The sequence below is a fragment of the Papaver somniferum genome, chromosome 5 (assembly GCF_003573695.1).
Source record: "Papaver somniferum cultivar HN1 chromosome 5, ASM357369v1, whole genome shotgun sequence".
In the NCBI taxonomy this organism is placed as follows: Eukaryota; Viridiplantae; Streptophyta; class Magnoliopsida; order Ranunculales; family Papaveraceae; genus Papaver; species Papaver somniferum.
Genome location: NC_039362.1, coordinates 192653271 through 192664978, shown reverse-complemented (window position 1 = coordinate 192664978; position 11708 = coordinate 192653271). Strand labels below are relative to the sequence as shown.

Sequence of the window (11708 nt, the reverse complement as noted above, 5' to 3'; positions counted from 1 at the left end):
GAACTGAGGTAATAGATTTTGATTCGTATTCTGAACATATTCTAACCGATCCACACTTTGTGGAGATTGTGGATAATATCAGTCTAGGAAAACGAAGTGATTACCTTATGCATGAAGGATTTCTCTTTAAAGGTAACCAATTGTGTATTCCCGATTCTAGTCTTCGATTGAAGATTATTAAGGAGTTACATGACGAGGGGCACATGGGTAGAGATAAGACTTTCCAGCTTGTTTCAAAATCATATTACTGGCCAACAATGAGGTGTGAAGTTGCTAAATTCCGTGGACAGATGTCGAATCTGTCAAGTTTCAAAAGGAAAAGCAACCAATGCAGGGTTATATATACCACTAAAAGTTCCAAGCCAACCATGGTCAGATTTGAGCATGGATTTCGTATTGGGTTTACCTCGAACTCAGGGGGCATGATTCAGTATTTGTTGTTGTCGACCGTTTTTCAAAAATGTCTCACTTTATTGCTTGCAAGAAGACTACTAATGCACTGAAGGTAGCTGAATTGTTCTTCCAAGAAGTGTATCGTCTACATGGATTGCCCTGTTCAATAGTCAGTGATCGAGACACAAGATTCCTTAGTTATTTCTGGAAAACCTTGTGGAAATTGGCTAATACAAGACTTAATTTCAGTAGTGCGTATCATCCTCAAAGTGATGGCCAAACAGAAGTTGTGAATCGTTCTTTGGGTGATATACTACGGTGTATGGTTGGAGACAATCCGAAAAGTTGGGACCAGAAACTTTGCCAAGCTGAATTTGCATTTAATCGTTCAGTCAACCGTAGCCTGGGTATGAGTCCGTTCGAGGTTGTTTATGGATACAATCCACGAACCAATAGATTTAGCTCGTGTTCCTGATTTGAAGAGAATTGAATTCGTGCTGAAGAACGTATCCAACAGCTGCAGCAAGTTCACAAGTTGGCCGAAGAACAGTTGCTTCGAGCTAATGAAAGGTACAAGGAGGCGGCAGATAAGAAACGCAGAGTTGTCGAGTTTGAAGTAGGGGATTTTGTCTGGGCAATATTGACAAAGGATCGTTTTCCAGTTGGCGAGTACAACAAACTGAAGGCGCGCAAGATTGGTCCCTTGGAAATTGTCGCAAAGATTAATTCCAATGCATACAAGTTGAAGCTTCCAAGTCACATCCGTACTTCTGATGTTTTTAATGTCAAACACTTAGTGCTTTTTTGTGGTGATAATTCTGAGGATGATCGACAAATTCGAGGCGAATTTTTCTCCCAACCCCGAGAGAATGAGGCAATGAGCAGCGATAGCCTTATTTGGAGGCTAAAAATCCAAGTGTCGTAATTTAGATCCTTAGGGGTCCATTTCGATGGGAACAAGCCAAAGAACAGGAACAGGAATCTGGATTACCTTGGTCTTCAGAATTTAGCCAATTCCATCGTTTAGGCATCAAACATACGTTTTTGCTATTTTAGGAAAGTTTTTATTTTGTTAATAACTCTTTCGTTAGGAGTCTGTTTAGGCCGCCGTTTGAGGCGAATTGTTTTATTTTATGAGTACTTTCATTATTTTAGGTCGACCAAAATTGCCAAAAATAGCAAATTAGGGTCTGAGTCGGTTTAGGGGGTTTTTTTCATCCTTTCTTGACTAGCAAGTTAGGGTTTTCCCAAGTCTATAAAAGAGTCCATCATAAATTGTTTAGGGAAACTTTTTTTGGAATATATATCTTCTTTATCAAACTTTGTTCAAGTTTAATCGATTTTTATCTAAAGTTGGGAAACCGAAGTCTAGATATTAATCAACGTTCATAGTCGATATTCCTAGGAATATTTGAAGTCTGAACAACGCTTATCTTTCTCTAGTTTCTCTAATATCCGCTGCATCAAGTATGGTGTGGATCAGCCAGAGAGGTATGCATAAAAGTATTTGCCCCAAGGATAATCCTAGAATTCCATCTGTTTTTTGGATTTGGAAAAGTGCGGATTTCCAAGAACGGGAATCTTATGATATGTTGGGAATCTCTTAAAACAGATGAGAGAAGGATACTCACTTTGGTACCTTCTCTTCTTGGTACCTCTGGTGATACGACATAAATCACCAGAGGTACCAAAAGCAGGTTTGAGATCGAAATTTCCTTCGGAGACATCGATCTTAAAACCGCCAAATCATACGTGGGATCAAAACCAACAAGTTTGCCTTCCTTGGAGAACTTTTCCCTGTGTGCATCTTCAATAAATACCTTGCAACGCTGAAGTCCAGTCGTATCAGTTGCCAACTTAGCTATGACATGATAATTGGTCACTATGTGTCCACTTTTATCCCATATGAAACCAGAACCAGTCCCTTCGACTTTCGCAGTTTCCTCTTCTTCTTTCGTAAGAACTTCTTCAGTATTTGTGCTTCTGCCTGACGAGGTCTTAGCTAATTCAAGGTCCTTAATAAAAACCACCGAAGGAGAAGCCTTTTCGAATACCTGAACGACTCGTTCTTCTTGGCGCTGAGGTGTTTCTTCTTTTACTCGAGCATTTGCCAACTGAAAAGACACCAAATGTAGAAAAGAAGATAAAATTGAGGAAGTAGCTAATATTGAAGAATTCCTCCTTGTGAGGAACAATCTCTGTGAGTTGTTCACAGAAGAAGAGGAAGAAATGTTTGCTGAGATTATTATTGTGGATTTAGAGATCAAGTGATGATGAATGGAACCCAACACCACCATCATCGGTCTATTTAGAGTAAACACCACCTCCACTAGTCTTATTGACTGTAAAATTTCTTGGATGTGGCCTTTTCATATCTTATCTTCAAGCCACATGCATGAGTCAATTTGTGTGGCCATATTTAAAGTGCTATTGAGTCCCCCTCCTATCTTAAGTGCCTTTAACAACACAAGGGCTGATGATCACCTGCTATCCAAACGAATTCACCTTATTAGAATAGTAGCCTTCAATTTGATTTTGGGCAGCCATGTTTTAAGAAGGGCTTGTTTACAGGCCATAACGGAAAATTATCAAAAAAATAAAATTGGGGAACTACAGTCGGAAGTTTTTTTTTTTTTTTTTTCTTCGAAGAAAATTGATGATTAAGATAATGCAATTCCATATTTTTCAGAGAAACTTATTGTCCAACACATTTTGACGAGATCATCAAGTTTTGCAGATCAAGCTCAAATAACAGATCCTGTCCGGATCAAGCAAACTGCACTATGGTAAGAGCAAACGCTAAATAATACAACCGTAGATAAAATTTAGACTTGGAAGATTGGCAGGGGCCGCGCGGACGCGTTCCCCCTCAGGAACAAATTATGACGTAGACTCTCCCTCAGGGGGAGATCTTAGGCGAGCGCCCTTCCAAAGTGCAATGGAAGTCACTAACCTAGGCCATGACCCTTCATGATCAGTCAAGAGACCCCGTCCAGGTAAGTATGATTCCTAGTAACATTACAAGCTTGTCTTATAGGCTTCTTTTACTCATCTTTTCTATGTTCTAATTAATGTGGGATTATTATTATCTTCATTCTGCAATAACTCCAAGCGTTGGGAGAGGTTGGGCTATGTAGATTGTAGACCTATAATCTTCTTGCAAAACACTGCGCCTTTGGTGCTTGATACTGAGCCTGGAATGACATGGTTTACATTGTTTGCTAATAAATTTGGAGCGGGTACAAGAAAGATCTTACTTGGACCTTGGTGGAGTGTTACCAAGAGCTTTTATTGGTGAATTTGGAACCACCGTTTCTAGAAGCAATGGTGAATTTGGACATTTTCAGATTGGAATACAGGTTCACATTGAAGGCCAAACCCGTGGCAAGAACACCAAATTCAAGAGCTAACTGCTCTGAGATTTGCGAAACTGGTGAAAGGGTCCAGGTTAGGGAACATAATTTTTATCTTAGTTTTGGTTGGGGTGTGCCAGGCCTATGCAGTAGTGCAACACAAAGGCAACGCGTGAGAACCCTAGCAGCAAGCTGCTGTGATGGGAACTCCCCCTTGAAAAAAATTAATTTAATATCGTGTGAGCCGATGGCTCACATATCAGATATTAAACTGATAAGAACAGATACTACACTTGATCTTAGCCAAAAGGCCGAGAAAGGTATGCTTGTTCAATTCTTTAGCTTCTTGCTTTATACAGTCTCGTTTCCGTTCTTCTGCTTTAACTAGTCTAGGTGGGACTAAAGTATTAGCTTACTCCGGCTTAGGTATACGAGTCATGGGCAGGATACGAGTGTCTGAAAAGACTTCGATAACAATGTGCCAAACTCTGATGTAGTAGTAACTAACACACCAATCTGAGTCACTTATATCTGAAAAGGCAAGACATTTTCAGATGGAGACAATTTCCTACCTTCCCGACTATGGGGTTGACGACGGTACTATAGTAGTGAAGACGAACGCAACATTTCCGCCACTTCTAAGGGACTTGGCAATGATAAGGGTGAAGATAACCGGTTAACCACGATATTCAAGATGATCGTTCACTACCTAGCTCAAGCTGTTGGTTTAGCAGATTTTGTTGGGATTTTCAAAAAGGTACAGTTGTTGACGAAGCTAATGTTCGTTAACATGAAGTTGTCCAATAATTTTTCATCATCCAGTTGTTTGCTTTTGTGGAAAAGAAGTATGCAGAATGCAGTGATGGAACTAGACTTTCCGTTTGATGATTCGAAGGCTGTGTTTGTCGATGCATTATACTTCGGTTTGTCTGCAATGGCAAGGAGGTGATACAATTTTTAAAGCGAAGTTTTGGACTTTATACCGAGGTAAGGTAATGCTGGTATTTCAACAATGGATGATGTTGATTGGTTGAATCATTCAAGGCGATAGATATGCAACAGCGTGTTGTAGTGGTGTTGGCTAGGAAAAAGTATACCGAGTAACCAATTCTACCTATAACTTAATGGTTTACATAATACCTTTATCATGTTAATAGGAGTATTATAACGTTCCAGTAATGTGTTTAAGAAAGACAATTTCTTTAAACAATTCATCATCAATTAGGTGTTCAATTTCTGGATTTATTATCCCTTTGTGGATACTCAAAATTCATGATTTCTTTTCCCTTTGCATACATTCCTTTCCTTGGTCTTAGCTGGGAAACTAAGACAATAAACTAAAGCAATGGAGAGACAATCCTTAACCTTCTAAGTCTCACAATCATAAATATTCAACTTCTATTGTGGAACCATTATTAATGAATTCTTCCTTTATAGAATACTCACATTCAATAAAATTGAAGGCTGAAAACCAAATTAACTTTAATTGGGATGAGTAACTAGCTGTAAAACATATGCCGAGCTTCTAATCTCAAAAGATTTGATAGCTTTCCCATACCTTGTTCTTCAATCCAATAGGCATTTGGCTAACCTATCGAAAAATCGATTTTAGAACTAAAACTTAATGAAGATTAAATTTATATTTTTTTCCAATATGAAACAAATTTTGTAAATATGTTTTTATCTCAAAATTATTCAAATATTCAATATATATGCTTTATATGAGAGCTTTTAGTAATCCACATATAGATGAAAATCGCGTAGTACATATCACTGATATATATATATTTTTTAAATCATACAGATATGCAAAACCTAATTAAGATCACTACTTGCAGGTAGTGTGTCTTAACATAACCAAGAGTATAACTTTTCTCGCAGATCACGAGGAGTATGCATACAGTTTGTCCCGTGATTCAATATTTTTTTATGACCTAAGACGTATTTGGCTATCCAAAATTGTTTTTTCGTGACCAAAATCTATCCGTGACCCTAGCTAAGTCGTTCATGACTCAAGCTTGACGTGTCTTTTAACACATGGTGTCTCAGTTAGGAAGTTAGGAGCAAAGATGATTGTGGGAAAGGTGAGGCCGTAATTTTAATAATGAGTCCTACTGGAGAGTACCTTGATGGATCATGGAGATATCATTTGGTAAAGATCAAACCAGATATCATTTGGCCTAAAAAGAAATTAACAACTAGAAATACGTGTGAGGTAGCATATTGTGATGCCCCGACTACTAGATGCGCAAAAGTTTCTCACTTACCAAAGATATCCCACCTACTAATTAGGATATACACTTTTTTTCTGACGCCTAAAGTTTCGTATAGGCCACCCAAATAACTCTTGAGGAAGGTTAAGACTATAAACCTTCTATATGTAACCAGTAAAAATATTTATTGTGGGATTGACTCAACCTCCATATAATGCGGGATGATAAATTCTCAAAGGAATTTATCGACTTTGGATGCAGAAAGATGGAAAGAGAATAGAAGACCATGAGGGAAGCGTTATAAACTCATAAATGAGACTCTCATGACTGAAATCAGTTTTTTGTCCAGACGTTTTTTTTGGTGGGAAGTATAAAAGAAGTGGAAATAGAACGTTAACGACTTTCGACATGATGTTGAATCTACCCATAACCGTACATCGGCTTCTTGTCTGGAAAACGTGGAATAAAGCACTACCGAGTCATCTCACGATCTAGAATCGGCAAATCCCTGGGGCGTAAAGAGAAAAACGGGGAATGAAGCGTTATCAAGATGATCCTGAATTGTTTTCGCAAACCCGAGGCGTAAAATTAAAAGGGATATTTAAGTCATTTTAGTACTTGGACATCTCTACAGTATAAACACAAAATAAAATTTGTCTAAAGAACAAAATTAGAATAATCGAGAAAGATAGTGACTGATAGAGGGGGTGGGGTTTTTTTAAAAAAAATTAGAATAATCGAGAACAAAATTAGAAAAAATTAAAATTTGTCTAAACACAAAATAATCTCCTACTACTAAAAATATTCTCTCTCATTTTTAGGATGATTTTCTCTCATCTTTATGATGATTTTTTTTATCATCAGAGGACGATTATCTTTTTCATTCTAAATCCTTCAGTTAATTCATCTTTTTTTTCTTGGTGTTTGTTTCGACAGACCAAATCCCCCAAACAACTCATGGAAATAGACAGGGATGCAAACACTAATAGAGTTAGGAAACATTCATTATCTCTGAAACAACGAATTGAGTTCTGCTCCCGAAAAAACGATGAGTTGGGGGCTTCTTAACTCGTCCAAGTGCAAAAAGGAGACCTCAACCTTCTTGCATAAAGTCAGCATCGGTAGAATTGGAATGGTGAGCAATTGGGTTGGGGTATATTGAGATCTATAAAAAGATATTTTGTACAAAAAGAAAAGGAATATCACAAACCTTTTGATCCTGGATAGGAAAACAGGAAAAATTTGTGTGTAATTCATCCACAAAGAAGAAAGGACGGGTTTTTTTTCCGAGATCAAAAAAATACCGATTGGGCCCACTGAAATGAATTTTTTCCGCTTCATGCTCACCCACGGGGGTTGCTCGGAGCATGTGATAATTATTCTATTTCGATGGGCCAAACGACCGTCCGACTACAACCAACAAACAAGATTGAGGAAATGAAAACTATACAAATTTTTAGGGCTATACGGACTCGAACCGTAGACCTTCTCGGTAAAACAGATCCAACTTTTTATTATCGAAATGATTCGAACTGTTCCAAAGACCCAACATGCATTTTTTTTGCATTGGGCTCTTTCATCAACTGATATAAATATCAGATAGTCCGCCATACTTTTTCTTAACAGAAAGATAACGAGATGGCTCCACGTGCTCTGATTCATTATTTAGATTATGATCCAGGAGCAATACCAAAGTGTTTCAAAGAAGAGTTACCTTGACGTAGGTCTGCCTCTGGCCTAGATTAACCTAAGTTAAATGGAGTCTCTATCGCTCTGCTCAAAGAGTCAAATATGAAACTTCATACACCTTAAAGTTCATAGTACGAAAAGATATTTTTTTGAGGTCCTTATACTCATTATGCCTAGCATTGAATGGGCTGTGTATTCACCTTATCAATTATCGAATCAATGATGGGTTCTTTTTGGAGCCTAAATTGGCACCCAAAGCGGACCGAACCAAATATTTGTCAGGCTATTGTTCCCTTGAATATATAGAGTAAGACACCGATTTATCAATAAGATCAATTTTGTTGATTGCATGATGGACTCCCCTGAAAAACATTGGCGCGCGTGTAAACGAGTTGCTCTACCAACTGAGCTATAGCCCTTGTGATAGATAGTTTATCATGGAAATAATTTCTTGTCAAGATGAATCTTCTATGATCCAACATGATAGCTTCTGATCTGTTTCCTGCCAAGAATTGGTATTGCTTAGAAATAAGATTGCATCTATAATTCATCGATATGACAAGCCCCTTTCTTTCTCTTTGTGATGATAAATGACCTACTTAACCCAGTGGTTAGAGTATTGCTTTCATACGGCGGGAGTCATTGGTTCAAATCCAATAGTAGGTAGAACTTATTAGATACCGGAGTAATTAGTATCTAATAAGTTTTTCTACCCACCCTCCCTTTTATTTTAGTTGCATAAGAAATGCCATTACAGTTGATTCGACTCAATCCGCAGAACCAAAATATGGTGTATAAACAGAATTTCCTTTTTTATTGGGGCGCACCTATTTTTTATGAAATTTCATTCATAGCCTCTACTCGCGTCCTAGCTCGTCTGACGGCTAAATTCGCTTCAATTGTTTGTCTCTTGCCCTCAGCCCGACTTAAGTTAGCTTCAGCTATTTCAAGAGCTTTCTGAGCTTCTTGTGGATCAATGTCACTACCCTTCTCCGCATCATTTACTAAGATGGTAATCTCATTATTGCCTACTCTAGCAAAACCACCCATCAGAGCGATTTTTAACCATTGGTCATTAAGGCGTAGTCTCAAAATACCTATATCTACAGCTGTGGCAATAGGGGCGTGATTTGGTAATACACCGATTTGGCCACTATTAGTAGATAAAACAATTTCTTTCACTTCTGAATCCCAAACAATTTGATTCGGGGTTAGTACACAAAGATTTAAGGTCATTTCTTCAATTTGCTCTCCACTTCTATGTTCACAGCCTTCGCGGTAGCTTCGTCGATGTTACCTACCAAATAAAAGGCCTGCTCAGGAAGACCATCTAATTCTCCGGAAAGGATCAATTGAAACCCCCTAATGGTTTCTGCTAGACCAACATATTTCCCTGGAGAGCCCGTAAATACTTCTGCTACGAAGAAGGGTTGTGATAAGAAACGCTCAATTTTTCGTGCTCTTGCTACGGTTAAACGATCCTCTTCAGATAATTCGTCCAACCCAAGGATAGCTATAATATCCTGAAGTTCTTTGTAACGTTGTGAAGTTTGCTTAACTCTTTGCGCAATTTCATAATGTTCTTCACCAACGATGCGAGGTTGGAGCATAGTTGACGTACTATCAAGAGGATCTACTGCTGGATAGATACCTTTTGAAGCTAGTCCTCTTGATAATACGGTAGTAGCATCTAAATGTGCAAATGTTGTGGCAGGGGCAGGGTCGGTCAAATCGTCCGCAGGTACATAAACTGCTTGAATAGAAGTTATAGACCCCTCTTTGGTAGAAGTAATTCTTTCTTGCAAAGTACCCATTTCTGTACTAAGGGTAGGTTGATAACCCACAGCAGAAGGCATTCTGCCTAATAAAGCAGATACTTCGGATCCTGCTTGGACAAATCGGAAAATATTGTCGATAAATAGAAGGACATCTTGTTCATTAACATCTCGGAAATATTCTGCCATGGTTAGGGCAGTCAAACCAACTCTCATACGAGCTCCCGGCGGTTCATTCATCTGACCATAGACTAGAGCTACTTTTGATTCTGCAAGATTTTGTTCATTAATTACTCCAGACTCTTTCATTTCCATGTAAAGATCATTCCCCTCACGAGTACGCTCACCCACTCCGCCAAATACAGATACGCCTCCATGAGCTTTGGCGATGTTGTTGATCAATTCCATGATAAGGACTGTTTTACCCACTCCAGCTCCCCCGAATAGTCCTATTTTCCCCCCACGTCGATAAGGAGCTAAAAGATCAACTACTTTGATCCCTGTTTCAAAAATAGATAATTTTGTATCTAATTGTATAAAGGCAGGCGCGGATCTATGAATAGGAGATGTTGTGCGAGTTATCTACAGGACCTAAATTATCAACAGGCTCTCCAAGAACGTTGAAAATTCGTCCGAGAGTAGCCCCCCAACCGGAACACTTAGAGCAGCTCCGTGTCAATCCTCCATTCCTCCTTCAGACATCTGTAGCACTCATAGCTACAGCTCTCACTCGATTATTTCCTAATAATTGCTGTACCTCACAAGTGACATTAATTAGCTCGCCGTCAGTATTTCGGCCCTTAACTACCAAAGCGTTGTAAATATTAGGCATCTTACCCGGGGGAAAGGATACATCTAGCACCGGACCAATGATTTGAGCGACACGCCCCAGGTTTTTTTCTTCAAGTGCGGAAACCCCGAGACCCGAAGGGGTAGGATTTGTTTTCATAATAATGATAAAGTGAAATATGTAGAAATTCTTTGCATTTTGTAAACCGAAGAAAAAATGTCCGATAGCAAGCAGGTTGATCGGTTAATTCAATACAATAATAAATAGGAGTTAGTACTTGATTTCGTTGGTACCATTCAAGCGACTCCAATTCGATTGTTTACTCGTTCAATGAGTTAATTTTCAAGTTTCACAACCTAAAAAATGAGGTAGATGGATAAAAACCATGAGGGAGCGTTTCAGTTCTCTAGCATTATAGACAATCCCACCCATATTTTCTATGGAATTCGAACCTGAACTCTATTTATGATTCATTTTTTTTCACATTGGCCATTATTTCTTATTTCAGCATATATTTTTCCGCCTCTTCTCTACCTTTTTAGGGACGAATTCCGGATAGTTTTACATCTAGGATTTACATATACAACATATAGCACTGTCAAGAGTGAATTTCCTTTTTTTGATAAATTTAGATTAAAAAAAGTACGGGATTCGAAACTTGAAAAACAGGGATTGGGTTGCGCCATACATATGAAAGAGTATACAATAATGATGTTGATGTATTTGGCGAATCAAATACCGTGGTCTAACAACCAACCATTCTGATTAGTTGATAATATTTGTTGAGAGTTTTGTGAAAGATTCCTGTTAAAGGTTTCATTAACGGCTAATTCATGTCGAGTAGACCTTGTCGTTGTGAGAATTCTTAATTCATGCGTTGTAGGGAGGGACTTATGTCACCACAAACAGAGACTAAAGCAGGTGTTGGATTCAAAGCTGGTGTTAAAGATTACAAATTGACTTATTATACTCCTGACTATGAAACCAAGGATACTGATATCTTGGCAGCATTCCGAGTTACTCCTCAACCTGGAGTTCCACCTGAGGAAGCAGGGGCCGCGGTAGCTGCCGAATCTTCTACTGGTACATGGACAACTGTGTGGACCGATGGACTTACCAGCCTTGATCGTTACAAAGGAAGATGCTACGACATCGAGCCCGTTGCTGGAGAAGACAATCAATATATTTGTTATGTAGCTTATCCTTTAGACCTTTTTGAAGAAGGTTCTGTTACTAACATGTTTACTTCCATCGTGGGTAATGTATTTGGGTTCAAAGCGCTTCGTGCTCTACGTCTGGAGGATCTGCGAATTCCTGTTGCTTATGTTAAAACTTTCCAAGGACCACCTCACGGTATCCAAGTTGAAAGAGATAAATTGAATAAGTATGGTCGTCCCCTATTGGGATGTACTATTAAACCAAAATTGGGGTTATCTGCTAAGAACTACGGTAGGGCGGTTTATGAATGTCTACGTGGTGGACTTGATTTTACCAA

At 38.6% G+C, this 11708-nt stretch overlaps 2 non-coding genes across 2 annotated transcripts; both read right to left on the bottom strand.

Moving 5' to 3' along the window:
• Positions 1-3235: 3235 nt before the first annotated feature.
• On the bottom strand, positions 3236-3397 carry LOC113284935. Its single transcript, XR_003328458.1, has one exon. It is a non-coding gene; the product is annotated as a U1 spliceosomal RNA (small nuclear RNA).
• A 475-nt stretch (positions 3398-3872) lies between these two features.
• Positions 3873-4070, bottom strand: LOC113284672. The gene has a single exon (XR_003328311.1). It is a non-coding gene; the product is annotated as a U2 spliceosomal RNA (small nuclear RNA).
• Positions 4071-11708: the final 7638 nt, after the last annotated feature.